Source organism: Galleria mellonella, unplaced genomic scaffold (assembly GCF_026898425.1).
Source record: "Galleria mellonella isolate WM207_F2 unplaced genomic scaffold, CSIRO_AGI_GalMel_v1 utg33, whole genome shotgun sequence".
Lineage (NCBI taxonomy): Eukaryota > Metazoa > Arthropoda > Insecta > Lepidoptera > Pyralidae > Galleria > Galleria mellonella.
The window spans coordinates 8102070-8114643 of NW_026442079.1; the positions used below are offsets into that span (position 1 = coordinate 8102070).

At 28.7% G+C, this 12574-nt stretch overlaps 1 protein-coding gene across 3 annotated transcripts in view; it reads left to right on the forward strand.

Moving 5' to 3' along the window:
- Window positions 1-9898, forward strand: part of LOC113521244 (uncharacterized protein C6orf132 homolog) — a 30412-nt gene extending 20514 nt beyond the window's left edge. For 2 of the 3 annotated variants that reach the window (XM_031911567.2, XM_026906735.3), the window contains exon 10: window positions 6685-9898. The gene's annotated coding sequence lies outside the window, so the exon portion shown is untranslated. Of the gene's footprint in view, window positions 1-3907; window positions 6241-6684 lie in introns of all 3 variants that reach the window. The other variant, XR_008253052.1, reaches the window with a different exon arrangement.
- Window positions 9899-12574: the final 2676 nt, after the last annotated feature.

Sequence of the window (12574 nt, forward strand, 5' to 3'; positions counted from 1 at the left end):
ATATTTACTTGTAAGTGGATATTTTTTACTATTTTAGATATATCCACATGGTGCTTATAAAAAGTTTATATCGCTTAAAATGTACCTACCTACTTAAAATATTATTTAAGCAATCACGTAAAATTTTTTACGAATAATTGTAATTCAAGTACCTGATCGTCAGAGACCATTTCTGGTGTAATGTACTAACATATAAAGGAAATACTGCGTACAAAAATCATGCCCCAAAAGCAAAGAAAAAGTAAGAAAATATTTTCTCTCCATTTGTTTTCTATTACTAACTATCTACTACGTAAGACAGATGTTGCAATTTGAACATTAAATTGCAATGTGAACTTATTCCAGTTCATAAAATTTCAGAAATTTTTATTATCTTGCTTTGTTGTTGGCATCGGGGTCGATAAATAAAATCACTGTAAAACTTTCAAAAACATATTGAAGCAATTTTGCTTTGTTCAGTTATAATTTTAATAATTTGCTCTTTAAGAAAAAAAAAGTATGTCTACAATATCTATAATAAATTTCAAATAGATAGCGCTTTCTAAGATATATAATAGACGAACGGATGAATAAATAATGATGAACAAAGTGAATGTAGAACAATTGAATACCAAACTTATGTTTCTGTTCATACTGAATATAAAAGGCATTTACACCGCGAGTAACAATGATTAACGATAACGATTTCAGTGTGCGGTGTTTCCTCTATTATTTTAGTACATAATATCTAAATATTTTATGCTTAATTCACCAAAAAGAGATTAGTTATTATTAAGCCATTCAAATAGCTCCGGATCGAGGTCTTGCTAGCGCTCATTACAAACGGATTTTTACCCGTTTATTTATTTTACGTTGTTTACATTTTATATAATGCTAAAACTGTTGTTCTCTTAGTTCTATAAGATTTCTCTGATATGCTCAAATTCGTTCCTATGCGGTACGGTGCCTGGATAATCTGTAATTTAATCTGGAGTTGCGTAAATGGCGCCGTGATATATATGCTGTAGATATTTATCGAAATGAATATTATATTAGGCTAAGCCTGTGGCAGATTTACACATTAGTCGCCAGTAGGCTATCCATATTTTGAAATTCCAAGGCCTCTACCGACCTCTACAATTCCATAATCTAGGTTACAATCATATTAATTAATTTTTTTTTGTCAATGACAACATGATTCGACAAAAACAAATTGGCTCTAAATTTGCTGCCTTAGGTTCTAGCGCCCTAGGTTCTAGTCTACTCAGTCCGCTTGTGTAAATCTGCCACTGGGCTGAGTTAATTGATAGAACGGTTTCTGACCGAGTATTCTCACCGTTGATTTAAAAGAAAAACTGAATAATGCATATGCTATTGCGTATGGATTATGTAGATTATGTGTAGACGATTACAGCATCGATATAAAATGATGAAAAGTACAAAAAATATTTTTATATTTTAAGTTTCTCTTAGTGGAGGCTAGTTGTTCAGTTTTATGAACACTTCTATATGGTTATGGTCTAGATTATAATACTCATTCCATATAAATGTGTCTTAAAACCACTTATTTTGAATATTGAACAATTTTTGTTGCACTAAACACAGTGCACTGTCATTACAAATATTATCAGCATACATATCTCTTTTTTGATCATTATTTCTACATACTATCGAGATACAACCATCTCATGTTTTTATATATTTTAATAAAAGTTACAATATCAACTGAGTTATGTTTTGTAAAAATAAAAATGAAGTTGGTTTTGAGACACTAAATGTATTACAAGTGTCATTAAAATGCCAAAGTTAAATGTGTTTGAAAATTTTATAAGACTGAACCTATAAGTATCTTTTGTATTACTTACATTATAACACTAGCAAAGTGTAGATTTTGAAAATATGTATCATCGAGTCCTCATATTGTAAACTGCTGCGATTATATTTATTAAACAAAATAAATAATAATGCCATATAACTTATTTTATTTGATAAATCGGTTTTATGTATTAATAAGTAGCAAACTAATGATCATAATAGTATTGTTATTATTACAAGCTTTGCGAATTTTATATTTACCTTGGTTTATTGTTATACAGCAATAATTATATAGTAATAGCGTTCATAACTTTAAATATGACAATCGATGCAATTATCTGTCAATTTTGATAAACAAACGAAGTATTTTCAATATTTTTGACTGCATATTTAAAAAAGTGCTCTGTCTACGAATTAATTTTATTATGCAATCTCTGAAAATATTGATTTCGAAATTGATAAAATTATTAAAAAAAAAATTTAATCAAATATGAAATAGATGTTTAAGTTTTTGGTGGTAGATTTATATGCAACGTATTCTACATTTAAATAATCTGAAAGATTAAAAATTCTTCAATAGCATTTGAAAATTGTCAGATAATTGCAACGTTCTTATACCTGCTTAGTTATGAGTGCTCTTAAAGTAATCCTGCTCAAAGCATGACTAACTCCATTAAAATTCCTTGCAGTTAGAATTATTTCCTAATTTTAGAGGGATTCGACGGCGAGACTTCAGGAAAATGTGAAAAATTATTAAGTTAAAAAGTCAAAATATACCTATTTTAGCTATTGGAATGTTGATTATTTTCTTTTGTGCTAAATTCAACGTCTTAAAGAATGTGATAAAACATTTCGATACCTAAAATAGGTTGTAGTTTTTATGGATAACTCGGTAAGTATTTTTTACATTAAATATATAATTTAATGCTGGCGTTAGTGGTAAGTGTTGTATATTCACAAAAAATCTAATGTATGTAATATCAACTAGTGGTATACGATTTTAGATCATTTTATATTACAATTTGAATGCCTTAGCTGATATATCACACAGGGTATACAGATTTTAATATGATTAATTCAAAAAACACAACACGGAATCATCTATTAACTGTAATCGCTGAGCTAAGTAAAATGTATACACAAATTTTACTACTGCCCAAGCGATGTAGTATTTTTTAATGCGATGATAATGCAATGGTAAATTTAATTGCGCTATCGTTATACGCTCAATTTGTACATACCAGTTAGATGATGATGACCCATCGTGCTGAGTTCATAAGGAATTAACCCCGATGGTTTCCAGGGGTAAATACATGGATATCCCTTTATAATATTTATTTATTTGTTACAACTTATAATAAGAGTTTGCAAACAGAAATATATATATCATAAAATAAAAGATAATACTAAAATGTTAATTTACGCAGTTTGCTAACCTAGCATTGTAAACATGATTGTAGGTTAAAAGTAAACGTTATAATGCTTTTACAAATATATATTTTTTTAAACTTGATCGAATCTTTCACTTATTGACGCATCTGATGAATACAATTATTTTATGAATACTGAACAGTCGAGGATGTCTAATAGAGTGTTAACATACAATCAAGTTCAGAGTTCAGATTATTGATAAACCATTCGCAATTTTAGAAAGCAAGCGCAATTCGCAAATGCTTCGCCTCAATGCTGAAGTTATGGAATCTGAAATACTTCATGCGTTTCTCATAATCACATAAATTTTATTTTAGATAAAATTTTCTTATAATATAACGTAGGAAACTAGTTTTTACTGATTCGATTCTATGTATATTGACCTTACAAAAGGAGACCAAACTGATGCACATTATTCTAAATGACTCCGAACGAGAGTTTCATACAATATAATAAATGCTTTTTTAATAGTTTTAGATTTAAATATTACTAAAACAGCATTAGCTAATAGTTCAATTCACATATACCACAGTTGTGCGAATTACAAAACAAAGCCTTTTTTGTAAAAGTATCATAATGTAATTGAGAATGTATTGTTAAACTAAACTGCGAGCTCCTATTATATAATACGATTTCATTTGCATATTTGAATACAATTTTTAATAATTTTTATGCCCTGTAGTTACAGAATACATAGAAAAGCTACTAAGAGATGCTGGGACAAGAACACTACTACAAGCAAGCTATGCTTGTTACATAGGGCACTAGTCGCTCGTCATTTATCCGGTGTGGTGGAGTAATCCGGTTTACGACGCTCGCTTACGCTGTGCCACAACTAAGGGTTACGAAAAATTAACTTTTTTTTCATTATCCTAAATAAGTAATTATATAATATTACTTGATTATAATAATATATTTAGGTATATATGTTTATCGCGTAGAAACACGACACAACCTATCTTCACTTATGTGTTGGTACGTAGTATTGCTGCTAAAGTATTTTAAAGATGCTGAAGAGTTTTTAAATTAATTACATAAATAAACATAGTGAAAGATGTAGATTTAGATTGAACGTAGACGTAGTTGCACATGGATGAATTTTAAATTTTTGTAAGGGCATAACCCTTACAAAAATTAAAATTTTCTATAAACCCAGTTTAATTAGGTATTAATGTTTTATTTTGCGTTAGACAGATTGATCAAATTGATGCAAAAAGGCTCATCAAATTATTACAAAAGGTACCTAGTCACTAAAGTTCTATCTTTTTTAATGATTCAAAAAGTTGGCTCTATTTGGGTTATATTATAAAAAAAATTGTGGCAACCCCATACTTATTTATCAGCACATTAAAAAAGTGCAATATTTGTTGTAGTTTTCGACTTATATAATAGAAAATAATAAAAATAATAGAAAAAATAATAGAATCTTTGGATAAATCTTTGTAGGAAATTCTGTTAGTAACGGAACAAGTAATGTTATATAAATTAGTACAACAGTCGAGTGCATCAAATCTATAATAATTTTGACAGTTACATTACTTTTTATGTCACAGATTCTTATAAAATAATTTTAACAAAGAGTAACAAGACTAAAAATTTAATCACAATATATACAGATGTAATATAAAATAGACGGAAAATAAATTACTATTCATAAAAACAATATTTTCTATATAAAATTTAAAAAATTTGCAAGTAATAGCTTTATGTTTATGAAATTGAAATCATTTATTTGCTGGAATAAGATACATTTTTATAGGTGTTACTTTACAACAAAAATAGGCCAATCTTATTCTGCCACACTGTAGGCGTGCAAATATAAAAACTTATTAAACAAAAATAAAAATAATTTCATCATATATGTTTATCATATGTTTGAGCTTAACAGATAATGCGACTGTAGCAAAAAATTATAGTTAAATGTTAACTGTCAAAAATTATAGTTATCTGTTAAATGTTGAAATATTACAAATTTGAACTTAACTACTAATTTAAAAACTGACGTTAATAAATTTTGATGCACATGGCTGTTAGGCTAAGCTAAATAATTAAGAGATCGTTCTTACTAAGAATTGAAACTTTAAGATCTTTGTCAAATTTTCTCATATAAGGTATTCTGATAATATATATTCAATAATTAAGTTACAATTGTGTGTTGTTTACTATTAACAAGACATTGTTATCATTTTAAAACAATTTACATGAAAGTACCCCAAGGGTTAAATTTAGGGCCTTTACCATTTACACTGTTTTTTTGTTAATATTGGTGCACATTTTAATTATTATAATTTCTTAATTTTAAAGCTAATTAAAAATACATAACTGCGTAGATGGTTGTACTAAATTTTAAGATGATTTTAATTTTTATATAGGTATGTTGTCGGCAATCTGTATAATCTGGTATTATGTAGAATACCTAGACAATGCGTAGAATACTGAATGGTTTAGACAAAATGTAGGAAATATTATGTACTTTGTCTATGTATTTTATACAAAATCTTTATCCTGCCGGTAAAGTGTGTACAAGACTAAAGCAGGGAATGGTTCAACAGTATAGACAATTAAATGAAAAACGTGAAATGAAAAAATGAAAAACAGTCAAGAAGTCAAATTCAATATTATATCCCGAGTTATTAAGTATATAAGTATTTTGATATTTCCTGTGAATACTTTAAATAACTATTAATATAATCTAACATAACCTGAAGATAAATATTTTTGATTGAAATAATTATTAACAATACCAGCAGTTATTTTATACAATCCGTGAGTATTTTTTTTATTGGATGAAAATGGAGTGGCAACCCTGCCTGCGCTAATGGGATACGCTGGCGGGGCACCAGTGAAGGGTGATCGATGAGGATGAAAATAGGCCAGTTAGCCCATCATGATGAATTCATCAGGAATTAATCATGATAGTTTCCAGAACCGCGAGGAGGTCGACCTGGTTGGGTATATTGCTAGCAATGGGATTCTTAGTCTCCATTACTAACAATCCCTTTTTCCTCCAAATCCGTGAGTATTGTTCATAGGTAATAATATTAGTAACATTTCATACATTACAAGGACACGATATACATGGACACGTCAGGTATTCTATACATTGCCTAGGTATTTTATGGAATACCTAAGTTATAGAGATTGTCGGTAACATATAACGATGCCCTGATTACAATATTCTACATACATTTCTAACATATCTATTGAATATACTGTGATACATGATACAATGCCTTATACAAACAATATGAAAATAACAATGACAAGAGATCTCTAACGTTGCGAATTAAAGTAAGGACCTCTTAAATTATTGCTCAGCGAAAATATTATGGTTGTAATGATTAGTATTGTGATTGTTGTGTGCAAAGCGGAACGCTGCGCGTTTGGCGAAGGTAACATTTTTCATATACCTCTAGCCCAGTATTGGTTAATTTACATTTTATTTTATATTTCTTTCAGCTTTCGGGGCAATGACGTCTATGCAACTATTATTGTATAGGATTATAAAGAGTAAACACAATACACAGTGAAGTTGGCTTTGAATATTTCACATGTCACATGCGAAATTTCATATGCTGCGCTAAATCATACGTCAAACCAGCTTCAAGGTCACTTCACAAAAAAAGATGTTGCTGCGTTCAGATTAATTCGTGAGGTATTGGCTACGTTTTTTCGCAGCAAACAACAAATAGCGAGTTCGACGTTAAGTTATAATGGTGATTTTTGTGATTGGTTACTGGCGATATCACTATATAAAAATAATGATTTCAAAAAAGTTAATTAAATATAATAATTATGCCCGATGTCGATGGTCAACGAATTCATCGCCCAGAATGCACATGTAATGAATTAATAGTTTAAGAGACTGTTCAGGAAACTACATTCGTACAACGTAGTCTGAAATGGAATTCGAGATCAAAAATGTTTACAAAAGAATTGCCGTGCCGAAAAAATAAATTACTTTATATATAGTCATAAATATGAAATCGTGTTGCAATTCTATGCATATATCGAACATATAATACGAAATCTTTTATTTAGAATATTTTTTTAAATATTACGCAATACAAGATTAACTTATACTTTTTTTTTTTAAAGTAAAATCTGTAATACAGCACTTTAAAACATTTGTCATATAACATTCTTTCTACATATTTTTTTTTATTTGGATACTAACAGATCCAAATAAAAAATATTCGTAATGATACCACAGAGATGATATAATTGTGTTATATAATATAGAGAGAAAAACTATATGCCAAGTTGACCAATCGGTAACGGATTAGTCCTATTAATATGTTAAAAGCGAAAGTATATGTGGATCGATGCATAGATGGATGTTTGTTACTCTTTCAAGTAAAAATTATTAAAAGGGTTTGAATGATATTTAGTACACAGGTAGCATATAGGATTATTTATGTATTCATTTACGCGACTAAAGCAGTTGAATATAGCTGTTACTAAATATACACTCAAATAAAATAGAGTATTATCTATCGTTGTGTGTATATCAATTCCAGAAGATTAAAATTCAAAATAATTACAATTAATTGTATTATCGGAATAGACTAAAAAATAGATACCCTTATCAAATGTGCTTAATAGGTACACTCATAAAAAAACAGCACGTATGACATTGCGGCCAAAGAATAAAGTTTAAAAATTTAATGTAATGTTTAAATTGTCTATAAAAATGTTGACAATCACTGAGAGGTTACATTAATAATCACATTTCTTTATTTGCATTTTTGATCTCCTTTTCAGACTAATTTCTATGACATATTAATATTTTGTTGGTATGTAAAAATTAAATGTAGTGGTACTTTCATATTTATCGACTAAGTACATTTAATTTATATATACATATTGTATGTATAAAAAGCAATTGAGTAAAGTAAATAGGTGATCGAAAGTATTGTAGAAAGAAATAGATGTCGTTCTGTATAATCTATATATGACACCAGAAGGCGCCGTGATCATATAAATATTAGTAGTATTTGGGGGCATCTATAAATTTATATATATAGGATAGGTTTTGTGAATTGTTGGTATAGGGAAAAAATGTCGTCCACTTGTTACAGGCATGCCATGGCATGGCAATAGGCATTGACATTCTCTATACGTCATTAAATAAGAGTTTTACATAGGAAGAGGTACTATGCAAAATCTATGGGGTTTTACTTGCGATTGCCATTTCTTTTTAAACGAAATTTATTCTATGGAACAAATTAGATTAAAATGAACCTGAAAACAAAAATCTGAATAATTTTTTGGTTATTGTCAATAAATAACTTTGGTTTATTAATGAAAAACTTAGTTGATTATTATTAAAAATAAATTGATCAAAACTTTGGTACATTATACACGTGTTATATAGAATGATATCTATTTATTTCTACAATGTTTACGATATAGTTTAAGCAAAATTCTATGATTTATGAATGATTTCGTGATGTATGTACTTAGCTCTGTCGCTATTATACATTACCTACTAGTACATTTTAATATTTTGCAAGTATTTAATTATATTGTTGAAGATGGAATTGTGCACTCTTCTATGTTAACGGTATACAAAGGCTTGACGAATTCACTGAGAATTAACCACGATGGTATCCAGGGACGATAGCGTGAAGGTCGATTTGAGAAGATATATTGCTAGCGAAGGCGATGCTAATTCCCATTGCCCACATTTTGGTGAAAAAAGTGATATGAGTATCAAGTGCAAACTGACGACATATAGTGCGCAGACGAAATATTGTGTAATGAACTCATCTAAATGTATAAATTACTTGTAAGTTACATAATACTTAGTAGTGATAATTCAATGCTTCAACTTAATGTTATAATAATAACAATGTCAAACAGCAAGATTATTATTTACAAATATTTCATCATCACTGTAATATAACTAGATCGACTTTAAATATCGATTTTATTTTCTGTTTTACTGTGTTTTATACATATTGACATATTGAATTTTTCCGGTAACTCGTGCGGCATTGTATTTTTTTTAGAAATGTACATTTTTAATTGTGCTTTTTAATTATGCTTTTTAAATTTGCTGACTTGTAATATTATTATTTCGCTTTAATCTTTATTTAGATTATTTAAGATCTGTATGCATATAGTATATAGTATGATATAGTTTTTAAAAATTTAATATAATTACTTAAACAATCGTATCGCTAGGGTCCCGTAGTCAGTGGTTAAAAGGGAAGCTTTATAGGTAATTTTCATACATACATTTAAATTATATAATATGGAAAACTCATAAGAATTCATCTGATGTTATTAAAACAGGTCTCAGCGATAATGTTCTAACAATTGTTCATCCATGTAATATTACCCGATACAGGCCTAAAAAAGATTATAAATAGGAATATTTACCTCTAGGCTCTTCCAACTATGTACAGATATATGTAGTAAAAATTGCAACTCATACCTACTTGTTCTAGTCAACAGTAAAGTAAATATTTGTAGAAACATGAGCAGCCGATTAAAACTTATATATAATTCAACTACGGGATCCTAATAAAGCGACTCTAATTTTATTTAGTTTTTAATGTCCTTATATAAAATTACTATGTAAGATAAAGTTTTGAGGAGTTTACGATACTAGAACTATGTGGAAATTTTCTAAGAAAACATGTTGATTATAATTATCTCTGTGGAGTATTTGTACTTTTTTTTATTAACCTATATCTTTTCAGGCATACTTAAACTTATTGGATATGAGTGAAACTTATGTCAGTTATTATTTAAAAGACTAAAATATACAATAACAAATAAATCACTTTTTAGAACCGTTCCAAATATTGAAAACTAGAAATACATAAACAGTGTTATGAGTTTTTAGAAATTGTGCCCATTAGGGCATATTTTACAACTGAAAAGGATTATTGGTATTCTTAAGTAGAAATGGTGATTTCTAGTACTATTTTATGAAACGGTATAACAATATCAATGTTAGTAGTTCATATTTTGATACAAACATTTGATAATATCCAAATGATGTCCAGAAACAATAGTCGTTTACTTTCCTAAAAATGTTGGTGGATTGAATCTCTATTCTTTCTTTTTTTTTTAATCATTTCTTAAATATAATTTCAGGTATATAGATATAGCGTAAAATTTGTTCTGTTTTCGCTATTATTGTAATGCCTGTGTAAGTGATCAATATAGCCAATTTTTCGTCACCACTAGCTTTGTCTCTCTTCTCTTCATTATATGTAGGTGTTATATATTTATATCAACAGCTAAAACATATTAACTTTTTTTTTTAAATATCTTATTCATTACCAATTTGAATCTAAATGAAACAAGTGAGCAAAATACACTACATTCATATATAAATGTTACATGATCCTACGATTCCAGTAGTGGAACTGTTCATAAAAATATAAAATTCCCATTTTATAACAAATTATATTTATTAAATCAAAATTGGTGATATTAGGGATTATTTAATTGAAAAATATTGCAATACTTTAAAATAAATTATAAAAAAAATATTTGCGTATTGCAACAAGAGATGTTTTTAAATATTTGACTGATATATGTGTCATCTTGCGGAAGGTCGTATAACTGGTTATTTGATTAGAATTATTTTGTTTAATTCCGCTACCATTAGTATGTGCGTGACTATTACCCTTCGAATGATTCACCACCATCATTACTACTAGAAGTTTACAATCTTCCATGTTAGCTTTTTTACTTCTAAACAAAGCATCAGTAGCCAAATTATTATATTGCTGTTTTTATAGATGAAATACGTGTAAACGTGCATAGACGAAATGCCAGTCGGAGATTGAGGGCTAATATGGAAGGTTGTAGAACTTCTAATAATGATGGTGGTCAATCTTTCGAGTGTTGGCAGTCACATACACACAAATTAATGATAGTGGAATTAAAATAATTCTAATCAAATAACCAGATTTTTTTCAAAATATCTATTTATTATCAAGATACTAAATAAAACATGAGCAAATTTGAAAAAAAAAAAACTCATTTGGTAGTCCATAATGTCAGTATATGTATTCATCAAAGAAGAATTATTTCAGAAATAAAATTTCAAAAAAATAGCAAATATTCCAATAATGGAGTACTTACTGGGATGATAATGGTTAATTTGTAGTCACTATTAAATGTATTTGTGTAATGTAGGCTTAGATAATAAAAATGAAAACCACTTGGCAGCAATTAATACTGGATCGAAAATAAGGCGCTATTTCTCTAAACCAATTTCTGAATTTGATGACGCAGCGAAGTCTTTATTATAAGGATCAGTATAAACAAATTTTCTAATAAAGTCAAAATTATTGGATGGTTTCATAAAACGGTAATTTTCTGAAATTATCGCATTAAAATATTAGGTTATTAGAGAAATGGAGTCTCAGAATCAAGCCCAATATTTTAGTATCGTAATAGTTTATGATGTATATCATCATCAATGAGTCAGTCATCAATGAGGGATGATAGGTGAAAATGAAAAGGTAGATCAGTTAGTCTATCGTTATATATTCACCTAGCATTAAACAAGATGGTTTCCAGGGGGTATATTGCTAGCAATGGAGTTGTCAGTTTCAGATTATATAGAATAGGAAAAATAAAGTAGAAAAAATTACTGCAACCTTGAAACTTGGCATAGTTATTATTAGGTTAAGATGACATTGCAAATAAAAAGTAAACTTCAGGAAAATGAGATTAAAGATATATTTATAGGTGTATAAAGTAAAAAAAAAACACCAGTTTTTTTGCAGATTATTCAAAAACTACTGAATGACATTAAAAAAATATTATATATTAATAATAATTAAATATTGATAAGATATTGTATCTGAAGTAATTATGTATATTTTAGTATATCTTTCAATATTCTAGGACCTAGAATACCTAGAATTTATATGAAAAACTGACCAAGATGTGATTATTTCAAGATAGGATTTTTTTGCAACAGAATGACAATCAAGCTGTCGGCCCACTTGATGGAATATGTTAACCATCGCCTAAAGAGGGGAAGGGATTGTTAGTAATGGGAAAGTTAGTTCCAACTGCTATCAATATACCATATCAGGTCGACCTCCACGCGGTTCCCCCTGGAAACCATCGTGGCCAATTTATCGTTAAATTCGTCGCCATGGACTAATTGACCTGCTTTTTCATCCTCACCAATCATCCCTCACTAGTGCCTCACCAGTGTATACCGATAGCGCAGGTGGGGTAAACGTTCCATTATCATCCATTAAAAAAAACCGTCGCGTATAGACATGAACAGTACCATAGGTATAACAGAATATACTGTATCGCCCATAATAACCATGTGTTGCTGTTGTTGATGACTAAGGTGTTG